General features: G+C 41.3%; 1 long non-coding RNA gene across 1 annotated transcript in view; it reads left to right on the top strand.

The window, feature by feature from the left end:
• The window catches only part of LOC126281412 (uncharacterized), a 63,590-nt gene extending 39,445 nt beyond the window's left edge, over window positions 1-24,145 (top strand). Inside the window, exons 2-3 of the long non-coding RNA XR_007551261.1 lie at window positions 13,686-13,915; window positions 23,417-24,145. This is a non-coding gene — a long non-coding RNA (uncharacterized LOC126281412). The remainder of the gene's footprint in view (window positions 1-13,685; window positions 13,916-23,416) is intronic.
• The last annotated feature ends 815 nt before the right edge of the window (window positions 24,146-24,960 follow it).

A 24,960-nucleotide genomic window follows, 5' to 3' on the forward strand; every position in this document is an offset into this window, starting at 1 on the left:
GAGCCACTGGGATCGATGAAGTCTGAGGCGACGTGTTGGAGATTCGTGTCCACTTGAAATGTGTTTACTAATTTGATTTGCTCCTGTCGCAGAAATGTACAGGTGGCGTCACAGCCGCTGAAGAAATAACGTACATTTTTTTAGCTTTTTCTGAGAGCTTACAACTGTCGGGGGTGTAAATGAATATTTCTTGCTTGTCTTTTCCATGTTTCAGAAGGAAGATATTGGTGACGGGTTCTCCTTGCTCGGTACTATCAGTTATGCGGCCAGTCAGCAGAAACAACAAAACAGTATCTTCCCGGCAACGAAAGCGTTGCCTCTCTGTTTCAACGCTTCTGTAGCTGTGCCAATAATCAATGGATCTGGGTCCTCAATATCCTGGTTGACCTGATATGCTTCACCACATAATTTTCTATCAACATTGGGATGGGATGTTTCTTATTAAGTTCGTTTTGTAAGAAACGTTCTTTTGGCATAGTTGGTGACACTGTCATATCGATAAAAGAGAAGGGATGATGTAGTGCGGGCTCTTCGGGCGCGTTCAACAGATATAATGGTTTGTTCAGCTCTCTAGTCAGGATATCCATCAAACACTATGTTGCAATTCGACCCAAAGTGCTTCTTTACATAGTTAACGAACTTTTCAAGGATGGAGAAAAACACTTCATCAGTATTCCACACAGTTCGGTGTAAGAGGAATATGTGTCAAATATTATGTCTGTGTTGCTTGTGATTTTAACACTGACTGGATAGAACACTTTAAGGAGGTATGATTTTCTTGTCTTGCGCATTATTTCATCATCATGAAAAAGAGTTAATGGATATGGGACTAACTCAAAGGCAAAGTATGACGCGAGTTCTTGTGGTGACTTCGCATGGAAAGGGAAAAGTGTCAGGACCGACATAGACTGCTTCAACATTCATCTTTACTGTACACTTCACGGCTCATAGGGGCACTACTCGGTTCTTCCGCAGAAACTGCACTTCCTTAAATTTTTTCCCCTGAATATTTCCCATGCTTTTTTTCTCTTTCTTTAGATGCTCCTTGCACGATTACCTTAAACAGAAGTAATTAACACAAAACACTGTAAACTTCCTACTCCGAGCGGTTCTGGGCGCTACAGTCTGGAACCGCGCTACTGCTACGGTCGCAGGTTCGAATCCTGCCTCGGGCATGGATGTGTGTGATGGCCTTAGGTTAGTTAGGTTTAAGTAGTTCTAAGTTCTAGGGGACTGATGACCTCAGAAGTTAAGCCCCATAGTGCTCAGAGCAATTTGAACCAAACTACCTACTTGGATAAATAAATTAATAAATATGGTGACTACCGATGTAAGCAGGTACCTAATTAAATTGCTCTTAATTTTGAATATTTGGTCGACTGAAGATGATAAGGCATTTTACTTCAAAAAACGTCTTAGCAGAAACTGAGCGTTACGAAAACTTTTACGTTTTTATTTGCATCTTTGCAAAGAAGTGAGTAAATTTTAAAATTTTGGAGCTCTTTTTACGCAGCATTTGATGTTCTATAACTTTCATACGTGACTCTGTAGGATGTATCGTTTTTTAATTATAAGCGAAAAACTGAAAAACGTCAAAGAATTTCATGGCTTCCCGGCCCTCAGACTTTAAACACAAGCAAGAAATCGTCGCAAATTTAGTTAACTCTTACCTGGGATGCCTACCATCAGTTAAAATTATTTGCACCCTGCACATATTTATTGACCAGTGCGGCCTTTTTCGGGCTAATTTTCCTGGTCTGTTTGTTACTCGTGTGGATGAGGTCACAGCAGATCTTTTTCCACTCCTTATCTTCATCGGGTCGGCATGTTAAATGTCGGACTTGGCTTTATTTGTGATAGAGGGTGGCAGGATGTCCTTCCGGTCGCCACCTTATCATTTCTGGAACGGAACTCGTATAATCCATATCTGTCCGTGTCTAGGTGTATCCGACGTGAAAGTGGGTGAACGTTCTCTGAATGTTTGCGAATCGTGTAACTGAAGCGGGACATCGGTATCAGCCCAGTATTCACCTGGTTGGATGTGGGAAATCGCCTAAAAACTGTCCAGGTTGACCAGCCCAGCGGGTGTCCCCCTTCACCTGCCGCGAGGATTGGAGCTGGGGCCAGCGTGCCTCCCCGAATCCTGGAAACAGCGTGCTAATGCGCATAGTATCCGGGCTGGCTTCTCTGAATCATATGCAAACAGTCTAAGAGGACTGCTCAGATTGTCGCCTATATCATTTACATCAGCGACGGCCAAGAATTGTGCTTATGTTCACTGCTCTCGCTCGCGTGGTGGGCTCTGTAGCATAGCTGACCACTTCCCCCACTGACACACCAAGCTGGCTGTGCGGGAAATGGGAGGGACTGTGCACGCGCCGCATAAAGAGAGCAATGCATTCGCGCTAGGAACTCTGTACATCATAACAACGCAGCTCACAAACAATAAATTTTATATTATTTATTTTTGACGCGCTGATAACATAATAAAATTTTTATCTGGTACAGACTGTCGGCACGCGGACAGACGCCCACAATGTCGCAGATTTTTGTCACTCAGATTGCCATGTAATCATGAAACGGCTAGTTTCATAATCAAAGAAAGCCTTTGATCGAAACATCGTATCACGTTTGCAACCCCATTATGCAGACTGGAAACTCTTCCCCGGGAAAACAGTGCAGAGCTCCTGGACGACAGTTTTACAGGAAAAAAAATCTTTTAAACATGAATTACATTATAGATCAGTAGGTTCCATCTGCACATGTACAGGCGCCGTTTCAAATGGAACGACAAACGGTCTCGAAAACAGATGTAAGACTGTTAGTGCCTTCAAATTGTTTAGAAAACTGTTACAGTTATTATGTCAAAACGCCCCAACGAATACTGAAAATTCGAATTTTCTTCAACGCCAATGAACACAGGAAAATAGACTCTTTTTTTGTCACAAGTTGCCCCTTCCACAGTGTGCTTTCCTTTTTAAATGCTTCTCCACCAAATAAAAAAAAAATTGTTTCTCACCTTGTATCTGATTACTGTGGGTAGCGTACAGTCAAGTTAACCTAAAGTGATAGGTCTGCAATCCATCGTGGATGCTCTGATTTTCGTTCCTGCTTTTCTTTTACCTTGAGAAACTCAAAAATATCAGATATTAAATGAAAAAATCGTTACAAGCATACCCGTTGACTTAAAAAACGTTCTTTGAGGAGAGATCGGGACTGTAGGATACGTTTTCCATGTTTTTGGAGTCCTAAAGGAACACAGTCGTGGTCGTCGTTTTGCTCCAGACAAAGAGATGAACACCTGGGTGCAATCATGGTCCCGTAGACAACTGCTAACATTTTCCCATGAAGGCAACGATTACCTTGTTTCACAGGGGTGTAAACATATTAATAGCTGTGGCGATTACTTTTAAAATAGAAAAAGAAAGTAATCTGTTTATTATCTGTCTCGTTTTCATTTGACTGCTTTTCATACCTCGTGTCTCTCGTCTGGGTCGTCAGCCGCTTTGTCTTTGGTGTTTCCACTTATATTTGCAATTTCGTTTTTGCCCAAGCAAATCAAATCCTGCTCATCACATATGTCATACGATGCCCATTGTCGACCAAAAGTGTCTGTTTGTAAATCATTACAAACATAATTACTTTTAAATCGGAACTGTGGTTGTGCATTCGTTAGAGCAGTGCCAGATTAGTTTATTGCGTTTTATCATGATGTATTAATAGGAACATAAAACACGAATAATAATAATAATAATTAACCATTGCTCCAGCAGTGACTGCTTGGCAGAGGCAGTCAGCACGAGCCAGGGTGGTGCTGTCGTTGCTGGAGTGCTGGTAATTCTTCATGTTTTCTACATCTACATCCACATCCACATCCACACTCCGCAAGCCACCTGTCGGTGTGTGGCAGAGGGTACTTTGAGTAACTCTTTCGGTTTTACTGTCCCTAATGACCATCTGCCCATAAAGTGGAATGGAAGGAAGTTAACCTTCTATCAGGCGCTATTATCGGACTCCTGGTTGGGTTGTTGTGGGGGAGGAGACCAGACAGCAAGGTCGTCGGTCTCATCGGATTAGGGAAGGACGGTGAAGGAAGTCGACTGTGCCCTTTCAAAGGAACCAGGCATTTGCCTGGAGCACTTTAGGGAAATCACGGAAAACCTAAATCTGGATGGCCGGACGCCTAGGTTTGGGTCTAATGAGCCTGACTGGCACAGATTTTGAATTCACCTATTATCTCATATTTTCAACTTAAGTGATTTAAACATAATCAGTGGGCTTTCATGGAAATGTACAGAAACATATTGTATGAAAATTGTAGTTAACCACAACCAACAGCGGGAACGCCTTGGGCTGTGAATCGGAGCCGCCAGGCGGGGAAGCCGCTGGCGCACGCACCACCGGGTAAACACAGGACGAGTTGGACGACAGACCAACAACTGACAACAACCAACCACGACCGACTATGAGCGACACAACAAGGAAGAGATAAACAACGGAGGTTTGTGGAATCCACAACACCAAACGTCAATCCACTCGGAACCAGAGCCAGGCAAATGTCAACAACAAGCAACGACCAGAACGCAGTACCGCTGAGATAGAAACGAAATCCAGAGCGAGTACCAGACTGGCTGGACTAGGGCAGAGCGGGTCCCTATATACGGAACTGGAGGGAGCGGGTATTGGCCGCTGTCTGCACGTGGCTTAGCGGTTGCGCGGAATAGCCGCCGCGGAGGCGGAGCCCTCTATGGGCTGACCACGTCCATTTGTTCTGCCGCGTGTTCGACTTCCGCAACGGAAGGTACTAGATCCCCCCCACCTCTCCCGAAATTGATGCAAAGCGGCGGAAATGCCCTGGACAATGCCGAGGCGGGCAGAACGTGGGCACGGGTTGAGAGATGTCTGGAGGGACCACTACTACTAGGAAAATGGATGTAAAAAAAACAACAAAAAAACACTATTATTAAACACAAAAAAATAAAATATAAAGGCCCGAAATTTTGAAACGACCACTGAGCAGTTACAATTTTCACTACATAAATATTATTAAACAGTAAATTTGTGCAAAGAAGTCCAATTTTATGTCATTAGTTTGGTGCTGGTGTCTTTTACACTCACTCAGAATTACCAGAAGAAATACACTGGCGCAGAGCCCAACTGAAAAGTTGAACAGCTAACTCCTGTTTGTGAAGTTTTTGAAAAGTTCGCGGAAATTGTCAAATGCACTATTGCGCCGAGGAAATCATCACAATAGACAAGATGTTTCCAGGTTTTTGAAGATGTGTTTTTTGGCAGTACATACCCTCAAAACCAAATAAATATGGAATAAAATATTTTGCTCTTGTTCATGCTAAAATGGTATACACAGTCAACATGGAAATTTGTGTTGGACTACAGCTTACAGGTCCTTCCTGTGTCAGCAATGGGTTCATTGGTTTCATAGGACAATTCAATTTCATTTTGATGCAAGAGGCTTATAACTCAGCCTTATGGCAGGCTGCAGTGCACCGGTATACCAGTTAATCTAAAGGTTTGTGTTATGTATATAAATAAAACCAAAGAGTTACAAGGTACAGAATGAAAGCCTGTGCAGTGTTCAAAATACAATGAACATAAACTTAATGCTGATATGTATACAGGGCGAACATTAATAAAACCAACAAACGGGTGGATTCCTCACTGGAAATGGAAGAAAAGGGTTCTAATGAACATGTGTCCTGAAATGCGTCGTTGCTACAGTAGATGGTGCTGATGAATGATGCTTCCTCTGACTGCATGCTGTGTGTTCCTTGTGTGATAGACACAGCATACTGTAAGCAGCAAAATGGTCTGCTATTCATGTCGCGATCAAGCCCAGATGGTGTTTGTGTACGGCCAAGCAGATGGAAATGGTCGAGAGACAGCACAGCTATACCAAAACAAGTACCCTCACAGACACCAACAACACCACACAAAATTTTGAGCCCTTTTTAGGAGTTTGTGTGATCATGGATCCTATCAGACAGATGAACTTGCAGGGAGATGGCGGACTGTGTACACCAGATTTGGAGGACCAGGTTCTACAGGATATTGAGACACACCCTAGTACAGGCTCCAAGCAAGTGGCCTACCATCATGTTGTAAGCCAAAGTTCGATTATGTGAACACACAAATGCCCAAAAAGGGCTTGAAGTGTTGTGTGTGTGGTTGGTGTCTGTGAGGGTACTTCTTTTCGTGTAGCTGTGCTGTTTCTCAACCATTTCCATCTGCTTGGCCATACACAAACACCATCTGGGCTTGATCCCAACATGAATACCAGACCATTTTGCTGCTTACTGTATGCTGTGTCAATCACACAAGAAACACGTTTCATGTTGTCAGAGGAACTTTTATTTGTCAATGCCATCTATTGCGGCATTTCCAGACACACGTTCGGACGACCTCTTTTCCTCTATTTCCAGTCAGGAACCCATCCCTACAGTTTGTCTGTTTTATTAATGTTCACCCTGTGTAAGTGTTATGTAACAACTGAACATGGGTGAAAAACTGAAAAGCAATTTGGCATAAATAAAATTACATAAAAAGTGGATAGTTGTTGTATATTTTCAAGTAATCTAAAATCATTCCTTCTGAACAATTCCTTCTATTTCATAGAGAATTCAGCTAAATGGTTGTAGTATGTGTATCTTAACAGATAAATATTTAAATTGTTCAATATGTGCTACATTTGTTGCAGGAGTAGCGACAATATTGGGAAAAGGATAGATGGCTACTACCTTAAGATGATGCTTTAAATTACAGACAGGCGTTAACTAAGACTGTTACACATTTAGTTTTCAGTCAAAGGGTGTTTCAGAAAAGCACATGGCATGCATGCCCCCCCCCCCCCCCCCCCCACACACACACACACAGAAAAGGAAAGCACATACACAACACACAAAGAACTACCGTCTCTGGCAGCTTGGAATGGACTGGCCCAATGTAACAGTCTTGTCATTAATGCCTGTTTGCAACTCTATTTTTACCTTGAGTAGCAATCTGTCCTTTTCCTAATGTTGTTGGTATTTCAGCATGGGGTTTCCATTGTTTCATTTTTATTCAGATTAAGCCAGTGTGATATTTAGCAATTTGCAAATGACAAACATGCAGCCATATACATAAATAATCCAGAATACTTACTCTGTGAACCAACTGGTGTGTAATCATTTTAATAGAAATCATGAAAATGGTTTATGGTACATGCAACTAAGTATCATACTAAGTAATCAGATAGAAAACTGAATGCCTTTAGCATGTTCACTGTATTTAAACATGCGGTTTATTTGTAGTTCATAGTACATCATACAATTATTTCCCTGATTTCTAATTTTTGAACTTCATGAATACAGTATACAAAGGTCTGAAATTGACATCCAGACACTGAAATGTAATTATTGCCAATCTCTGATCTCACTGACCAAAAGCCAGAGTTAAATAAAATTATATGTACTTGGCAGACTTAACACTGAGCACCGCCATGCTACGCAAACAAGAGGGACGTTGAGCCAGTGCAAAAGAAATTTGAGTGAGGTACATTATCCCTTTGATAGTAACTACGAAGTGTTTGAACAAATGAAAAAGTAGTTTTATTGACTGGGCAGGGTTGGGAGGGGACCAAAACAGTGAGGTCATTGGTCCCACAATCTAAGGTGACAGAAACAACAAAAACAGCACAGTCCAGTCAATGGTAAGGAAAATGGACAAACAAAAAGGCAAATGAATATCAGGGCGGTAGGAAAAGTAAAGAACAGGAGAAGGGGGGGAGGGAGGGAGGGCAAGGGCGAGAGCAGGGGGTGCCCCCAAAGGCACTATGCACAGTGTGAGGACCACCGCTGATCCATACTGATCCCCACGCTATACCTTGATCATGACACAACAGGGACAACACCAGGGGAAGAAGACACAAGAAAAGGAGCAACAAAATAACACAAAAGACCAGACAAAATGATCGGAAAAGTTCTGGAAGGAAATTCAGGTAGATAAATCTGGGAGGATAAACCAGTTTCATGAAGAAAATTGAGGACTGATGTAACCATGCAAGGGTCATCTGCTAACACCTGGGACAAGAAAGGTGGGAGGGCATATTTAGTGTGAAGCTAAAAGGTGTGAGCGGGAGGGGGGGGGGGGGGAGCAGCTCCTTATGGAGTAAAAACCATGGGTTAACCTGGTGTGGCCAATAGGAAGACAGGATGGAAGATTCCCGCCAGTACACAAGGAGGGAATAACACCATGTGGTACCTTGATTGCATGTAGTTTATTAGACAGGGGGTTGGTCCCCCAAGAGTTGGCCCACAAATGAGCGAAAAGGAATCTGATGTGAAGCTGCAAATCTGCACCTGGAGGAGTCATGGAAGATGGGGTATAGGTGTCTGCCCCCAAAGCCAGATGATCAGCAAGCTCATTACCCAAGATACCCACATGGCCGGGAATCTAAAGGAGGTAAACCAACAAGCAGCATAGTCAAAATCAGCAAGAAGGTCCTGGATGGCAGGGACTTAGGGGGGCTGGGAAAAGCACCAGAAGATAGCCTGAAGGCCATTCATCAAGTCTGTACATAAGAAAATTTGGGAGGGGAGGACTGTTTAATAAATCAGAGGGCCTGGGAGATGGCCATCAGTTCAGCAGACATGCCATATGTAGCAGGTAAAAGATGGTGTTCTGCGCCGACAAAGGACATGAAGGGATATCCCACTTGATAGGCAGATTTAGTCACTGGTGTAAAAAACAATAACATCCCAAAACTCCCATAAGAGTGACCAGAATAACAATGGAACACCACAAGAGTAATTGAGGCTTTTGTATCCAGAAGAGATTGCATCTGAATCAGGGGCAGAAGAAATAACCAATAGGGAGTGCTTGGGAGAGACGTGGGGAACAAGACAAAGAGGGGAAATAGAAATCATAGTGAAGAGAAGCAAGGCAGAGCCCAACTGGTAAACCCATCTGAGGACGGGAAGCATGCAGGTGATGTCCCGAAGCAGAATATGAAGGATGAGAAGGAAAAGAGCAGATAATGACGGCATAGGAAACCAGGAGCTGGGATCGCTAAACCGAAAGGGGGGGGGGTGAGGGTGGGGGGGGGGGGGGGCGGGGGAGTTGGATCCCAGCAACAACCAGAAGACAATCAACAGGACTAATGTGGAAGGCACCAGTGGCTACATGGGTAACACAATGGTGGACTTGGTCCAAGAGAAGCAGTGTGGAAAGGGCAGTTGAGCCATAAGCTTGACAACCATAGTCCAGAAAGGGGAAGAAGTAAGGACTGATAAAGATGGGGATCCATGCATTGAGTTTACAGGAAGATCCAATCTTCAGAAGGCAGATACGGGGCAATCAAGCAAGAAACATAACTGGGGGACAACTAACAGGTGTTAGTGTCTATGCCATGTAGAATGGCCTGTTGGAGCTGTCACTCCAAAGAGGCCACTGTGTGGGGGACAGAAACCATCCACATACACAGCAGGGATGACCAATGGTGCTACAGAAGCCACTGCGACAAGATGGTGCCATTGAGAAAAGGCCTGCCGAAATGTGGTAACCAATCAAAGCAGATGACCGATTGGAGACCGTCCCCACGAAAGACACACTGGTGAGGATACAAAAGGTCCCAAGATTCAAGGACACATCTGAACTGTTGAGCTACCATGCATTCAAACAATTTGCAGGGGACATTGGTAAGACTGATTGGCCGGTAACTAGCAAGGGATGATAGATATTTACTGGGCTTAAGGACAGGAACCACAATACTATCCCTCCATTGAGAGAAAGAGCCAAATATTGTTAAAAATCTGGAGGAGATATTGTTGTTGTGGTGGTTTGAGGTGTTGAAGCAATTGATTATGGACAGAATCAGGGCCAGGAGCAGAATCATGGGAAGAGGAATGGGCCAGAAGAAGTTCCTATGTAGCAAAAGGTTCATTGGAGAATTCCATATGACAAGGGGTAAAAAGTAAGTGGGAAGCTTCAGCCCACTATTTCCAGAGGAGGTAGACAGCTGGATAGGAGGCTGACGCCAATGCATCTCAAAATAGGTTGCAAGGTGTTCCAAGAGAACTGATGGATCTGTACAAAGGCCACACAGAAGGGCAAAGCCAGGGATGGAAGGCTGCCATTGGCATTCTTGGAAGGTATGAAACATAGCCCACACCTGTGATGAAGAGACAGAAGAACCTAGTTAGGAGACAAAGCATTTCCAACACAGCCACTTGCTCTGTTTGATTAAGTAATAGGCTTTGCTGTGAAGATGTTTAAAAGTAAAAGTAATAATGGAGGGTGGATGCTGCTTTAGGCATTGCAAAGCCTGGTGGAAGTCCCAGATGGTGATAGCAGTGGATGTGCTTCACCATGAGACTGGCTGGTGGTGAAAGGGGCCTTTCAGTTGGGGGATGGCAATACTGATATAATTGTATTAGACATGTCATGGATGACTTCATCAATACAACCTGACAAAGAAGGGGGAAACATGACCAGGGCAGTATATAGAGTCCATTCAGCATGATGGAAAGCACAATGAGTTAAACTGGCCTCAGGAAATGGGAGGGGAATAAGAAAACCAATGGAAAGCGGTCACTATCAAAGAGATCATTGTGTGGTAACCAGTTTAATGAAGGGTGAAGGGGAAGGGAAGTGAGCAAAAGATCTATGGCAAATAAAGTACTATAAGCAGCACTGAAATGGGTAGGGGAATTATCATTAAGACGGCACTGGTTGTGTTCTGCAAGAAACTGGTCTATGAGGAGACTCCCACTAGACAGGAAAGCACTTCTTCACAAGGGGGGATGGGCATTAAAATCCCCAAGAAGGAGGAAGGGAGAGTGTAGTTGCTGAAGGAGGGAAGTTAGGGCAGCGAAGGAACATAGAGATTGCAAATTATGATTGCAGAGTCCAAGTGGATGTACACAACAGCTGCTTCCAGTATGGTATGAAGGGGGGACCCATGTACTAATAAGTCCATACTGACCAACGTGCAGATGCCACCAGTTCCAGCAGAAAGCATGGAACCCATGAAGAGTTGGTGAGTTAGCACCAGTAAAATGATATTCCTGGAGAATGAGACAGGCTATGGGGTAAAAAGGAAATAAGGGATTGCAACTCCAGAAGGTGATGGTAGTATCTGTTACAATTCAATTGAATAAGTACAGAATGGAGATTCAGATGGGAGAGAAATTGGCTGAAACCCATCAAACCCCCATGCCACTATCCGTTATGAACAAGGATGGTGTGACATCCATAAACAAGAGATCTGACTCAGGTTGTGAGGGGAGAGTCAGCAGCTCCGAGGCCACTGGAGGGGACTTGTCCTGGGACTTATGTTTCTTCTTCTTCTCTTTTGTAGGTCGAGGAGGGCAGGGCCTGGAGAGAGCAGGCCTTCGGTCTAAGAGATGCCGGGGTATGGGATCCCAGGAGGAGGCACCCGCAGGTGCTGAAGAAGGCAGACACTTGTCCGGCCGGGAAGGGGGAACAACACCCAGAGGGGAGAGAGTTTGGGAGCTACAGGGAAAGTGGAGAGGAGAGAGTGGTGAAACTGGGGCAAGGAGGGGGGAGGAAACAGAAAGGGCATAAGAGAGACAAAATTAGATGCCATAGACACAGGGGGAAGATGGTCATATTTCTGGCAAGTCCCATTGTGGGATAAATGACTCTTATATCTCCCTTTCTTTCTAATAAATCCAATGAGCATGGAAAGTAGTGGACCTGACAATTAACACACACGGATGGTGGAACACCAGGAGCTTCCCTCATTCACTGCATACTGCTGTAAAGAGGAAAGATATGTGCCTGAAATGTAAACACCGAAAACACCTAATGGGTGGCAGGATGTATAGCTTCACATAACACCAAAAACACACAATCTTGACCTCATCTGGGAGAATACCTCCTCAAATGCCAGAATAAAGGCACTGCTATCGATGAGATTGTCCTTATGGACTTTCTGAACATGCTGAACAGAAAGAATACCCTGCCAGTCCAGACTGGCCTGGAGTTCCTCACCAATTTCAAGGATGAAGCCCTCATGAAAAGTCTCCTGGTACCAATTCAATAAGTGGTGAGGAGTCATGGGCTCCGGGATATCATCAGCATGGTCAAAGGCAGGAATATAAGTTGTTATGCAACACAGATTAAACGATAAGTGTTCTGGTGAGATGTGGGGGAGAATGAGAGATTAAATTAAATAGGAATGATTCTTTGGCAGCTCACAATGAAAGTAAGGAAGGAATATCAGGATTTCACATCCTGTTTCACTATGGAGTATTTAGATATAGAGCACAAAATTAGGCAAAGTTATGGCAGGAAATGGGGCACTCCTTTTTAAAGCAACCATTTTTATATTCAGATTTAGTGATGTAGAGAAATTATGGAAAACTCAAATCTGAATGACTGGAGAAGGATTTAAGCCATGCCCCTCTTAAATGTGAGTCTAGAATCTTAGACATTTTGCCCCCTTGTTCAGCTAGTAAATAACATTTTTTAAGTGGTTGGAGATAAAGTTGTAACAAGATGCAACTCTTGGGAGATAGTACCCTATTTCCTACAGCTCCTGAGCAACAAAGGTATATCTCAACAATAACTTCATTTAAGTGATAAGTGGTTTTATGGAAGAGAAAGTTGATCAAAATTAAACTTTGCATTAAACTTGAAAAGAGAGAACCTGAGAAGCATCAAATGTGACTAGTATGCACAAGAAATATGTGCCATGACTATATTGATAACAGGGATTTTATGAAATTTCTTTTTGGGACTACCGACGAGGGTGAAAATATGGGGAGGATTGAGTAGATTATAACAACGTCAAAGTAATAGTGACTAACATCTAGATGTTAACAGTACAAATTTTACAGCAACAACCACTCAGAGAACGAGTTTGGTGACACGTTCTGTCATGTTATTTTTATCATATCACTCTGCTCCCTCAGATGCTAGTTATCACAGTCAGTTGCAACTTTTTGAATTAATTTACAGTGTTAATTTTGTTACATTCTGTAGTGTGTTTATAATGTGTAACACAGTGTCGGAGCATAGCAGTGAAAGTTCACAGAGAAGTGATAAAGCTGTTACTATCCTGAAAAGTGAACTCAATACTGAATGTTAAAAAGATCTGTATGAAAAATTCAGAACAGAACCACAAAACTGTTGCTGCACACAGTCACACACACACACACACACACACACACACACACACACACATAATAGAAAACTGACACCATTCCCCCCTTCCATTCTGTAATTGGTCATGTGTCAACCTCTTTGTTAATTTCACCCACCTGTAGAAAGCAAGACCTACAATGAAGAAAAGGGAAGAATTTGGCAGAACTGATGTCAGCACATGCGTGTTTTTCACAAAAGCAAAATATATAACTTGATTTGTAGTGGATCTTCTAAATGACTGTAGTTTAATTAAAATAACTTGCTGAGTGATAACTAAATGTGGATGGGAGGAGCAGTGTTACCAGATACCATGTATCTGTGTTCATAAATATACAGGTAGATACACAACAAATATAAGCCTGAACATTGCACTAATAATTGTGGTATAATGATAACTTGTAGATGTCAGTTGAATAACTAATATGTCAATCAGAAAGGTATTTTGGTGAGCTATATGATACATTCAGTAAATAGTTGCAAAATACATTTTACCATAAAGTGAAAATCTTTGTCATTTTCAGAACGGAGCTATGGCCTGCACTTCTGGAGCCTTTCACTCTCTGTCTTACTCATTGTGGTTGTCACAATAATATTAATCACAGTGTACCTTGCTGATGGAAAGGCAGCAGTTCTGCTTGGAGTATTTATTCCCCTTCTTGTTGTTACTGGTGTTGTCATTGCATTGCTCTGGCGGCGGCAAAGGCAAACTGTCATTGTCCGGCAGAGGAGCGGGCCACAGGAAGTAACTACGGTAAGACACCACCTGTTCACAACTGTTCTGTGCAGTAAACAGCTGTAGTATGACAAAAACAACTACTGTAATTACAAATATTAATAGGTCTAAATTAGTTAAAATTTAAAAGGCATGGATGCTGTTCATGGATAAAGCATTTCAAGGTAATGTAAGCTGATGTCTGTCTGTTCCCTTTTAGTGAATATTACCTTCCACCTCTAAATTTCATCAGTATTATGAGAAGTAGTCTAAAAGTTTTAATTATCACCTCATAAAATACGTTGTGGTGTAGAAGTTTTGATGTGTACCACAACCGCAGACATCTACATGGATAAACGAATAATTAATTTTGCAACTTTTTTTTCAACGTATCTCTCGTAATACTGCAACTGTACTTTGAGCACTAAAACACTATAATCTGGCAGATCAGATACTTACAGAATTAATCTGGTGTTCAGAATGCACTCAACTCAAAAGATAATGCACCATATAATTGGACACTAGCTTCTTAACAATTTTGTCAGCCTGAAGTGTACCCAGTGACTGACTAGTGGTCTTTTAAATTTGTACCATTAGTCATTTTACAATTCCAAATATTTTATTCATGGAACAGAACATCTCAAAACAACATTCTTAAATAGTTCTTTGAAGACCTTTTGGACACAGGTCTCCAGAAGCCTGAAACCACAGTATGATGCACAGTGTTCAGTGTACTTGTTAACTGCCCCATTAGTTCCTCGCTGTCACCTCTCACATGCTCAGGAGTCTCTAAAATATATAAACTCCACAAGCATTAGCTTTCAAAAACTCTAACATTTCTTTAATGATTTGATTTGTCATTAATACATAGATATTAATGTACCACATCAAGCCACACCCGATTAAATGCAGCTATGACATCATAGGTTCTGGTCTTTGTGTCATATTTCTCACGCATGATTTTGTAGGATAAGAGATGTCACAAACATCATGATAATTAAAAAATATCTCCGACCAACATGAGCATGGAGCTAACAGAAATGTTACAAATTGGATATAGAAATTGCAAATGTTTTACCTCAATTGAGAATACACTATTAGTTGTTATAGAAGACTTAGAATTAAATTTATTAATATGCTTGATGAGTTTCAAGCTCTCATCTGCTGATATTGTAGGCAGAATTACAGTGTAGTAAGAAATACTGACTGAAGTGGCACAGTAGTTTAGGATTCAGGGCTCATAGAGGTGGCAACATGAACTCCATCATATAAATAATCAACATATCTAGTTGGTATGCTCAACACCATAGCCAGATACGGCAAGAATTATCCATGGAAAATAAAAACAATGAACAAAAGTTAATTTTCCAATTCATTTCATGGCGAATAAGTAGAAATAAGAATTAGGTGCATCATTGTCAGATCTGAAAATAATTACTTGTGCTCCTCCAATTTCATGTTTGTAGATATTTTGTTTGTTTAACTGCACTATCACATTACTTGGCAGAAAATGATTAATATGTGTGTTAACTGTTCTTTTGTGTGTTCAAATAAAAGCAGCTGGCATTTTTCTTACAGCAGCTTCCCTCATTTGAAAATATCTGTGTCGATGTTGCGGTCATCAGTCCACAGATGGGTTTGATGCAGCTCTCCCTGATGCTCTATCCTGTGCAAGCCTCTTCATCTCTGAATAACTACTGCAACCTACATGATTCTGAATCTGCTTACTGTATTCATCTGCTTACTGTATTCATCTACGATTGTTACCCTCCGCTCTACCCTCCAGAACAAAATTGGTAATCCCTTGATGCCTGAGAATGAGTCCTGCCAACCGATCAACTCTTCTAGCCAAATTGTGCCACAAATTCCTCTCCTCCCCAATTCTATTCAGTACCTCCTCATTAGATACATGATCTATCCATCTAATTTTCAGCATTATTCTGTAGCACCACATTTCAAAAGCTTCTATTCTCTTCTTGTCTAAACTGTTTAGCATCCATCTTTCACTTCCATACATGGTTACACTCCAGACAAATACTTTCAGAAAGATTGCTTGACACTTAAATCTATACTCGATGTTAACAAATTTCTCTTCCTCAGAAACACTTTCCTTGCCATAGCCAGTCTACATTTTATATCCTCTCTACTGTGACCATCATCAGTTATTTTGCTCCCCAAATAACAAAACTCGTTTACTACTTTAAGTGTCACATTTCCTAATCTAATACCCTCAGCATCATCTGATTTAATTTGACTACATTCCATTATCCTCATTTTGCTTTTGCTGATTTTCATCTTATATCCTCCTTTCAAGACATTGTCCATTCTGTTCAGCTGCTCTTCCAGGTGCTTTGCCAGAATTACAATGTCTTTGGCAAACCTCAAAGTTTTTATTTCTTCTCCATGGATTTTATTTCCTACTCCAAAATTTTCTTTTGTTTCCTTCACTGGTTGCTCAATATACAGATGGAATATCAGGGATAGGCTAGCAACCCTGTCTCACTCCCTTCTCAATCACTACTTCCCTTTCACACCCCTTGACTCTTATGACTGCCATCTGGTTACTGTACAAACTGTAAATAGCCTTTTGCACCCTGTACTTTACCCCTGCCACCTTCATAATTTGAAAGAGAGTATTCCAGTCAACACTGTCAAAAAGCTTTCTGTAAGTCTACAAATGCTAGAAATGTAGGTTTGTGTTTCCTTAACCTATCTTGTACGGTAAGTCATAGGGTCAGTATTGCCTCGTTTGTTCCAACATTTCTACGAAATCTAAACTTCCTTGAGGTTGGCTTTTACCAGTTTTTCCATTTGTCCGTAAGGAATTCATGTCAGTACTTTGCAACTGTGACTTATTAAACTGGTAGTTCAGTAATTTTCATGTCTGTCAACACCTGCTTTCTTTGTGATTGGTATTATTATATTGTTCTTGAAGATTGAGGGTGGTTCACCTGTCTCATACATCTTGCTCACCATATGGAAGAGTTTTGTCATGGCTGGCTCTCCCAAGGCTATCAGTAGTTCTAAAGGAATGTTGTCTACTCCCAGGGCCTTGGACTTAGGTCTTTTAGTGCTCTGTCAAATTATTCATGCAGTGTCATATCTCCCATTTCATCTTCATCTACATCTTCTTCCATTTCCATAATATTGCCCTAAAGTACATCACCCTTGTACAGACCCTCTGTATACTCTTTCCACCTTTCTGCTTTCCCTTCTTTGCTTAGGATGGGTTTTCCACCTCAGCTCTCGATATTCATGCAGGTGGTTTTCTTTTTTTCAAAGGTCTCTAATTTTCTTGTAGGCAGTATCTGTCCTTACCCCTAGTGATACATGCTTCTACATCCTCACATTTGTCCTCCAGCTATCTCGATTAGCCATTTTGCACATTCTGTCAATGTCATTTTTTAGTTTTTGTATTCCTTTTCACCTGCTTCATTTACTGCATTCTTATATTTTCTCCTTTCATCAATTAAATTCAGTATCTCTTCTGTTACCCAAGGATTTCTACTAGCCCTTGTCTTTTCACCTACTTGATCTTCTGCTGCCTTCACTATTTCATCATTCAAAGCTACCCATTCTTCTTCTTCTGTATTTCTTTCCGCTGTTCTTGTCAATCATTCCCTAATACCCTCTCTGAAAGTCTCTACAGCCTCTGGTTCTTTCAGTTTATCCAGGTCCCATTTCTTTAAATTGCTAACATTTTGCAATGTCTTCAGTTTTAATCTACAGCTCATAAACAATAAATTGTGGTCAGAGTCCACATCTGCCCCTGGAAATGTTTTACAATTTAAAACCTGGTTCCTAAATCTCTGTCTTACCATTATATAATCTATGTGAAACCTTCCGATGTCTCCAGGTATCTTCCATGTATACAATCTTCTTTCATGATTCTTAGACCAAGTGTTAGCTATGATTAAGTTATGCGGCTTCACCTTTCATTCTTTACCACCCCCCCCCCCCTCCCCCCGGTCTATATTCACCTACTTCCGTTCACTCCCTTCCTTTTCCCCTACAATCACATTCAAGTCCCCCTTGACTATTAAATTTTCGTCTCCCTTAACTATCTGAATGATTTCTTTTATCACATAATAAATTTCTTCAATCTCTTTCATCATTTGCAGAGCTAGTTGGCATACAAACTTGTACTACTGTGGTAGGAGTGGGCTTTGTGTCTATCTTGGCTACAATAATGCATTCACTATGCTGCTCATAGTAGCTTATCCACATTCCTATTTTTTTATTCATTATTAAATCCACTCCTGCATTACCGTTATTTGATTTTGTATTTATAACCCCATATTGACCTGACCAGAAGTCTTGTTCCTCTGCCACTGAACTTCACTAATTCCCACTATATCCATTTCCCTTTTTATATTTTCTAACCTATCTCCCTGATTAAGGGATCTGACATTCCACGCTGCGATCTGTAGAACACCAGTTTTGTTCCTCCTGATAATAAACATCCTCCTGAATAGTCCCAGTCTGGAGATCCAAATGGGGGATTATTTTACCTCCGGAATATTTTCCCCAAGAGGACACCATCATCATTAACCAAACAGTAAAGCTGCATGCCCCCGGAAAACACTACAGCTGCAGTTTCCACTTGCTTTCAGCCATTCACAATACCAGCACAGCAAGTCTGTTTTGGTTGATGTTACAAGGCCAGATCAGTCAATAATACAGGCTGTTGCCCCTGCAGCTACTGAAAAGTTTGCAAAACCCTCTTCAGGGACCACATGTTTGTCTGGCCTTTCAACAGATACCCCTCTGTTGTGGTTGCACCTACCGTACAGCTATCTGTATCGCTGAGGCACGCAAGCCTCCCCACCAATGGAAGGTCCATGGTTCGTGGGGAATCTTTACCGCTTTTTTAAAAAAATAGGTAATATTACTAAAATAAGACAGCGATTACATAAACTTCTGCTTTTCTGCTCTGAAATAAGTGTGCATATCTTTTTCTGCAACCAATTCCAACCAAAGTTCAAAGCTATGAAAAGCACCCATTTTATTCAGTTTCCTGCACCTTGTTCTGTGCCCTGCAGAAACAAATATTTCCTACCTCCCTTCCTACAGTTTACTTTTCCCGCTCCCGACATCTTCACATACTTTTCCTTTTTTTCCTTATTCCTGAACATAACCTTTATATAAGTTTCATGTCTCTATTTCCAACATACTATGAACAAATGCTCCACTCACACCTGCTACATAACCCCAGACTTAGGTATCTGACTTACCTGAGCACTTTTTTTCCCCACACCAATGGTTAACACAAGTTTATTTTCCACTTCCACTCTCTCCCATTATGTTACAATAAGCGCTACACTGTCGAGCCAAAACATTATGACCATTGCCCACCACGAGGCTCAGTGCCTCCTGGTGGTGTTGCAGGCATGTGAGGTAGTAAGGAAAGAATGTAAGAGACGAATGGGCAGTCATTATAGTGAAGATACAGGTAGCAAATGTGGAACACCACTGATTTAAACAGTTCTGGCAAAGGGCACATTGTTGTGGTGCTACAGCTGGAAATGAGAATCTCTGAAATTGTGAAGTCGGTCACCTGTTGGCTTACTACTGTTGTCAGTAACTATGGGAAGTGGTTGAAGAATGGTGAAGTAACGAGTAGGTCATATGGCATTGAAAAATCACGTCTCATCACAAAACAGAGGTCAGAGGATCCCCCACTGTGTAATCCATGATAGGTAACGATTTGTGGCAGATCTGATGACAGAGTACAATGTTGGTGCAAGCACAAGTGTTTCAGAGCACACCATTCAAAGGCCATTGTTGAAGATGGAGCCCCACATCACATGACCCTTACATGTTTCTATGTTGACCCAGCTACATCATCAGTTATGACTGCAGTGGGCAGAAGATCACAGAGTTTCCACTGTAGATCAATAGAAATGTGTCACCTGTCAAATGAATCACATTTCTTATTACACTAGGTCAATGGTGGGGTCCTTACATGCCATCATCCAGGTGAGTGGCTGTGTGAAACATGCACAGCGCCACAGATGCAGGCCGGTGATGGTAGAATTATGCTATGGGGTACATTAAGTTGGGCATTGATGGAATCTGTGGTGCTCATCGAAGACATCATGTCAGCTGTGAACTACTTGAACAGTATTGCGGACCACCTGCATCGCTTCATGCTTTAAGTCTCACCCTGTACCAATGACATCTTACGGCACAATAACTGTCTATGTGGTGTTCTAATGAACTCATATTGATGTCTTGGCCAGCAAATGTGCCGGGTCTGTACCCACTGGGACACATATCGGGCATCAGCTGCATGGCCGTAAACCACCATCCTGTAATTTGCAGGAATTGCTTGACATGTGCTTAGACACTTGGTGCCAAATATTTTTGGAATTGTGTCAAGGACTTGTAGAGTCCATGCCAAGCATAATCCCTGTTGTACTGTGTCTGAAAAGTAGAACAACACACTATTACACAGGTAACGTTTTGGCTCACTGGTGTATTATTTTTGCTACTCTTCTTACTGTGGACCCTTGCACCTTCCACCTGTACCATTATAGGAAAATTTCCCTACTCCTAACCAAAAGTCACTCTCAAACAATGTTTTATGTTGCTATCTAGTACACCATGGGTTAAAAAGAATTTGAGGAACAATAGTTCTAGATAGGGACTGAAAAAGCCAGAGCTCAAATACTTAACTGTAATGAATCCCACAGACAGTCGTGATCCCTATTTGCTCCTTCCCTGCAAACAACGGCTGTAAAGATATTTGGAGAAGTTTAAGGATATTCCTGAAAAATGAGATTTTTTACTCTTTAACTAACTAGCAAATTGCCTGCCTCCCTTGCAAGCCATCTTAATTGTCTTCTCAGAATTAGAATCGAAAATATCTTATGAAGAAACATTTGTGTGATAGCAACGAAATACATGGGCCCTGGAACATTTGAGATTGTGCAGTGCAATTTGGTGACTGTAATGCGGAGAAGTGGACCGGGAGTTGTGCAGGATAGAGGAAGTGGAGACTGTTGGATAGAGGTTGTGGGTGCAATGGGTTAGTGGAGATTAAGGGGAGGAGGATTTTCGGAACGAAGGTTGTGCTGCAAGGATAACTTCCAGCTACGTAGTTCAGAAAGAATTCGATCGCGTTGTGCTTAGCAGCATGTTCCATCACTAGGTGGTCAACTCTGTTCTTGGCCACAATTTGGCAGTGGCCATTCATTCTGGTAGACAGCTGGCTGCTTTCACAGGTGTTCTTACCTCTGATAGGATAGAACAGGGCAGGATAGACATGTGACAGCACTAGAGTAGGGTGTGCTGGGAGGGTGAATCAGGTTTCACACCTGTGACTTCCACAGGAATGCGACCTCAGTGGCATTGAGTTGGGAGTGGGAGTGGCATAGAGATGGACCAGGATGTTGTTTAGGTTGGATTGGCAGCAGAATACCACCTTAGGAGAGGTGGGAAGGATTATGGTTAGGATGTCTTCCAGGTTCAATGATCATGATCATAAAGCACTGCACAAGCACAAGCTTGCCACCTCTGGTGCCTGCTGTGTGTCACATTCCTTGCCCTTGCACTTAATGCCTCCCCCCCCCCCCCCCACACACACCTGCTGCCTCTCTTCAGGCCATCCACCACCATCCCTCCCTCCTGCTCCCTGTCTCTTTTCTCTGCTTACTCTGATCTATCTCCTTTACTCCTATTATTTACTTTTCGTCAGAACTTTCCTTACCATATTTATGGTGAATTGTGACAGTCACAGTCATTTTTTATTTTGAGAACATGTGACAGTGCTAGTGCTCATATGAATGAGATTCATTGATCCCCTGTATTTGTATTTTGCTTTTTTAAAAAGTGTGACAGTTTAAGAATTACCATTACCTTTAGTGTCACATGAGGGTAGTCATAAAGTTTTAATTGTCACTTCAAAATAATAAAGTATATAATTAATATTTTGGTTATTTGCATGTATATATCTGCAGTCTTGCTACACATTAAAATCCCCATGCTGTAGCACATTGGTAGAGTAGCCAAAACAAAATAGTGCAGCATGTTGATAATGAGGATTATTGTGGGACAGTTCTTATCCTGAAGTTGAAGGTGACAACACTGCAGCAGTTGATGCTGAGATGGTGGAAATGTACAGCAGAAATGAATCATATGACATAGTGGTTGGGTGTTGCATATACTTTTAGTGAGCTCAAACGAGTCTGAAAGATGAAGAATAAAATGGTACTCTATATCTTGGTCAAAAACTGGTAACCACAGCAGAAATGGTGGCCCTGATGCTCGAAGATCACTTTATCACAATCAAGGTGATAATGGAAAAAGTGGAAATGAGTCGTGGATCAGTTTTCGGCATCTCGCACAATGTGCTGAATATGACACAGGTTGCTGCTCGCTGGGTTCCACAACTGCTTGCTGACACCCACTCAATAACCCTTCCGAACATAGATGGCACTGGAAATATTGAATGTGTCAGGCCAATCCAGATGACTTCATCAGTTGTTTATTAACCTTATATGATGCATGGTGTATTACTGTGAGTCCGAGATGAAAGAACAAAGCAAGTAAAGGAAATATGTAGATTCAGCTTTACCTAGAAAAATAAAATAAATACATATCTGTCATCATGCAAGGTAATACAGAGTGACTTTTGGTAATCTGTCAAGACAAAGCATTACAGGAATTTGTTCAGTGGTTTTTTTGTTCCACATAATCATCCCACTTCATTCTGCACAGGATACAGTTACACACACTCCTTCTTTGGGATATCAAATTCTCGCCCCCCCCCCCCCCCCCCCGGCCTTTTCCCCCCTCTTATCCTTCTCACATGGCATCCAGTGACTTCTTCCTCTTTTCCTGGATGAAGAAATCATTGTGTCATAGGCATTCATGAATTGGTGGAATGATTTCTGAATAGCCAAAATGCTGACTTGCGCAACCATATTTTTGCCAAGTCATTCATCATTGGAGAACACGTCACACTGAAGGCTGTACCTGTAGAGAAGAACTAGGACCATCAATAGAGTTTCATATTCACAATTTATTTATTTTTAGGTGATAATTATAACTTTATGACTATTCCTCACATTTCTAAGACACCTTCTAGGACTGTTGTGCCATATCCGTTAACTCACAGCACATCATTAGTTCAATTTTGTGTCGAAAGAAGTTAAAGTTAAATTGCACACTCACTAACTGTGTTGCCATCCCTTAACTTTTTCACTTGCTGAGCTACTAAGTCTCAAAAATGAATTGTCTTTTACAACTCATAACTCCTTTACAACTTGATTCTCAGTCGAGTCACTTATTACCCTACTACTAAAGCTGAGTAGATTTTATTTTCCTATAGTAGTATCTTTGTGAAAATTGCCACAATCCCTCTACCTCTTGTTTTTAGTTCTTTCCCAATCTAGACATAATGCATTCCTTGTAATATTTAATAACAGCATCATTAGTAGTTATTTCATCAAAAGTAAACTCTGTGACCATTTATAAACTTACGTTTCATAAATAATAAAATTCACAGAATGCTGGTTAATTCCACTTTTCTTTCAGGTGCCTCCAGCAGATCCACAACAGCCCACTGCTCCTCCAGCCTCTGCAAGATCATCCTGGAGACCATGGCGGCGAATGTCCAATTCGAGCAGCAGCCACTCTTGGATGATATGGCGCAAAACACAATATAATGATGTCCCTACCTCTCCACCTTCCAGTGCATAACTCATTTTTAGCAGGAAAGAACATGCCTTAATTTATACACGTTTATATAAATTCATATATTTTTAATAAGTTATTTACCTTTAATAAACAAATATACAACTCAGAAACTGCTGTTCCAAATCAAGACAAGTGTGACCAAGAAAGGCTGTTCATGCTTATGCACATATTCAGAACAACAGTCTGCAAGGTTTAGACTGCTTAAACTCACTACACACCACCTTGCTACTGCATGTTGCAAGGAACCATAGACAAATCTGTATCCATGCTTGAAAGTGCATTCGATAATGTTACATGAATTCTACCGATTCAAGCCAAAGCATTCACTCACAGTTAAGGTTGTTTCAAATGGTGAAGGAGCTAGCATCTATGCACTTTATAATTCCAGTGATGCACAATTCTGAGAAAAAAAGACAGTTGAATATGGCAACTTCATGCTACGAACTTGTGAATGTTTCAAATGATTTACTTAATTTGTTATTTATTTTCTGTATTTGGATAAATAACTGAACCATCTAGAATCCAAATGAAGAATAATTAATTAAAACTTGCCTTATATAAATCGGATTATTGTAAAATTTTCATCCTAGGTGCAATCTGCAATTGAGTATTGTACTACTTCATCTTTCTGCAACTCTTTTTGAACAATACAGCATCATGATACAGTCAAACTTGACATCTACATCTGAAGACATAGTGAACTTAAACAGTTTTATAACTTTATACTTGTCTACCAAAAGAAATATTCATAGGTGTCACATTCTTTTTCACTAATATAATAACAAAACTCATACATGATGCAGAGTGCTGGACAAGAGCTAAATTCACTCCAAATGCTGGAACAAGATACACACGAGATGTAGAAAAATAATTTTTTTGCGGCAAGTGACAATTTCTTCACAAACAATTCTGGGTTGTAGACTGTGTCAGGTTGTAAAACAATATTGCAGGTGACTTTCCAGGGTACCCAGAAAGGTCTTGTGAAACAGTGACCCACAACCCATAAAAATATTTTGGAAATTCTAACACCTAAGAACTGAAATGCCAATCTATTATGAATAATGAGGTGTTTGACAACTGATACACATACAATCTTTACATATAAACTTAAAAAATAAGACAGTGTAAATTAAAATATGACTACTGAAGTGGAATGGGAATAAAAAAATTTACGAAAACAATAGAATTATACATAATTAAATAGTTTCAAAGAATGGTAGAGAGACGAGTATGATGATACAGATGGAAAGAGAGAGAGAAAAACAAACAGATAAAAATGTAGATCAAGTGGATGGCAGCAGGTAGTGCCACCAATGATGTTGGAATGACTCAGATGGTGAAACAAGGACTCACACTGCTGCTGCTATGTCATCCTCACTGAG

The sequence above is a fragment of the Schistocerca gregaria genome, chromosome 7, assembly GCF_023897955.1.
Source record: "Schistocerca gregaria isolate iqSchGreg1 chromosome 7, iqSchGreg1.2, whole genome shotgun sequence".
NCBI lineage: Eukaryota > Metazoa > Arthropoda > Insecta > Orthoptera > Acrididae > Schistocerca > Schistocerca gregaria.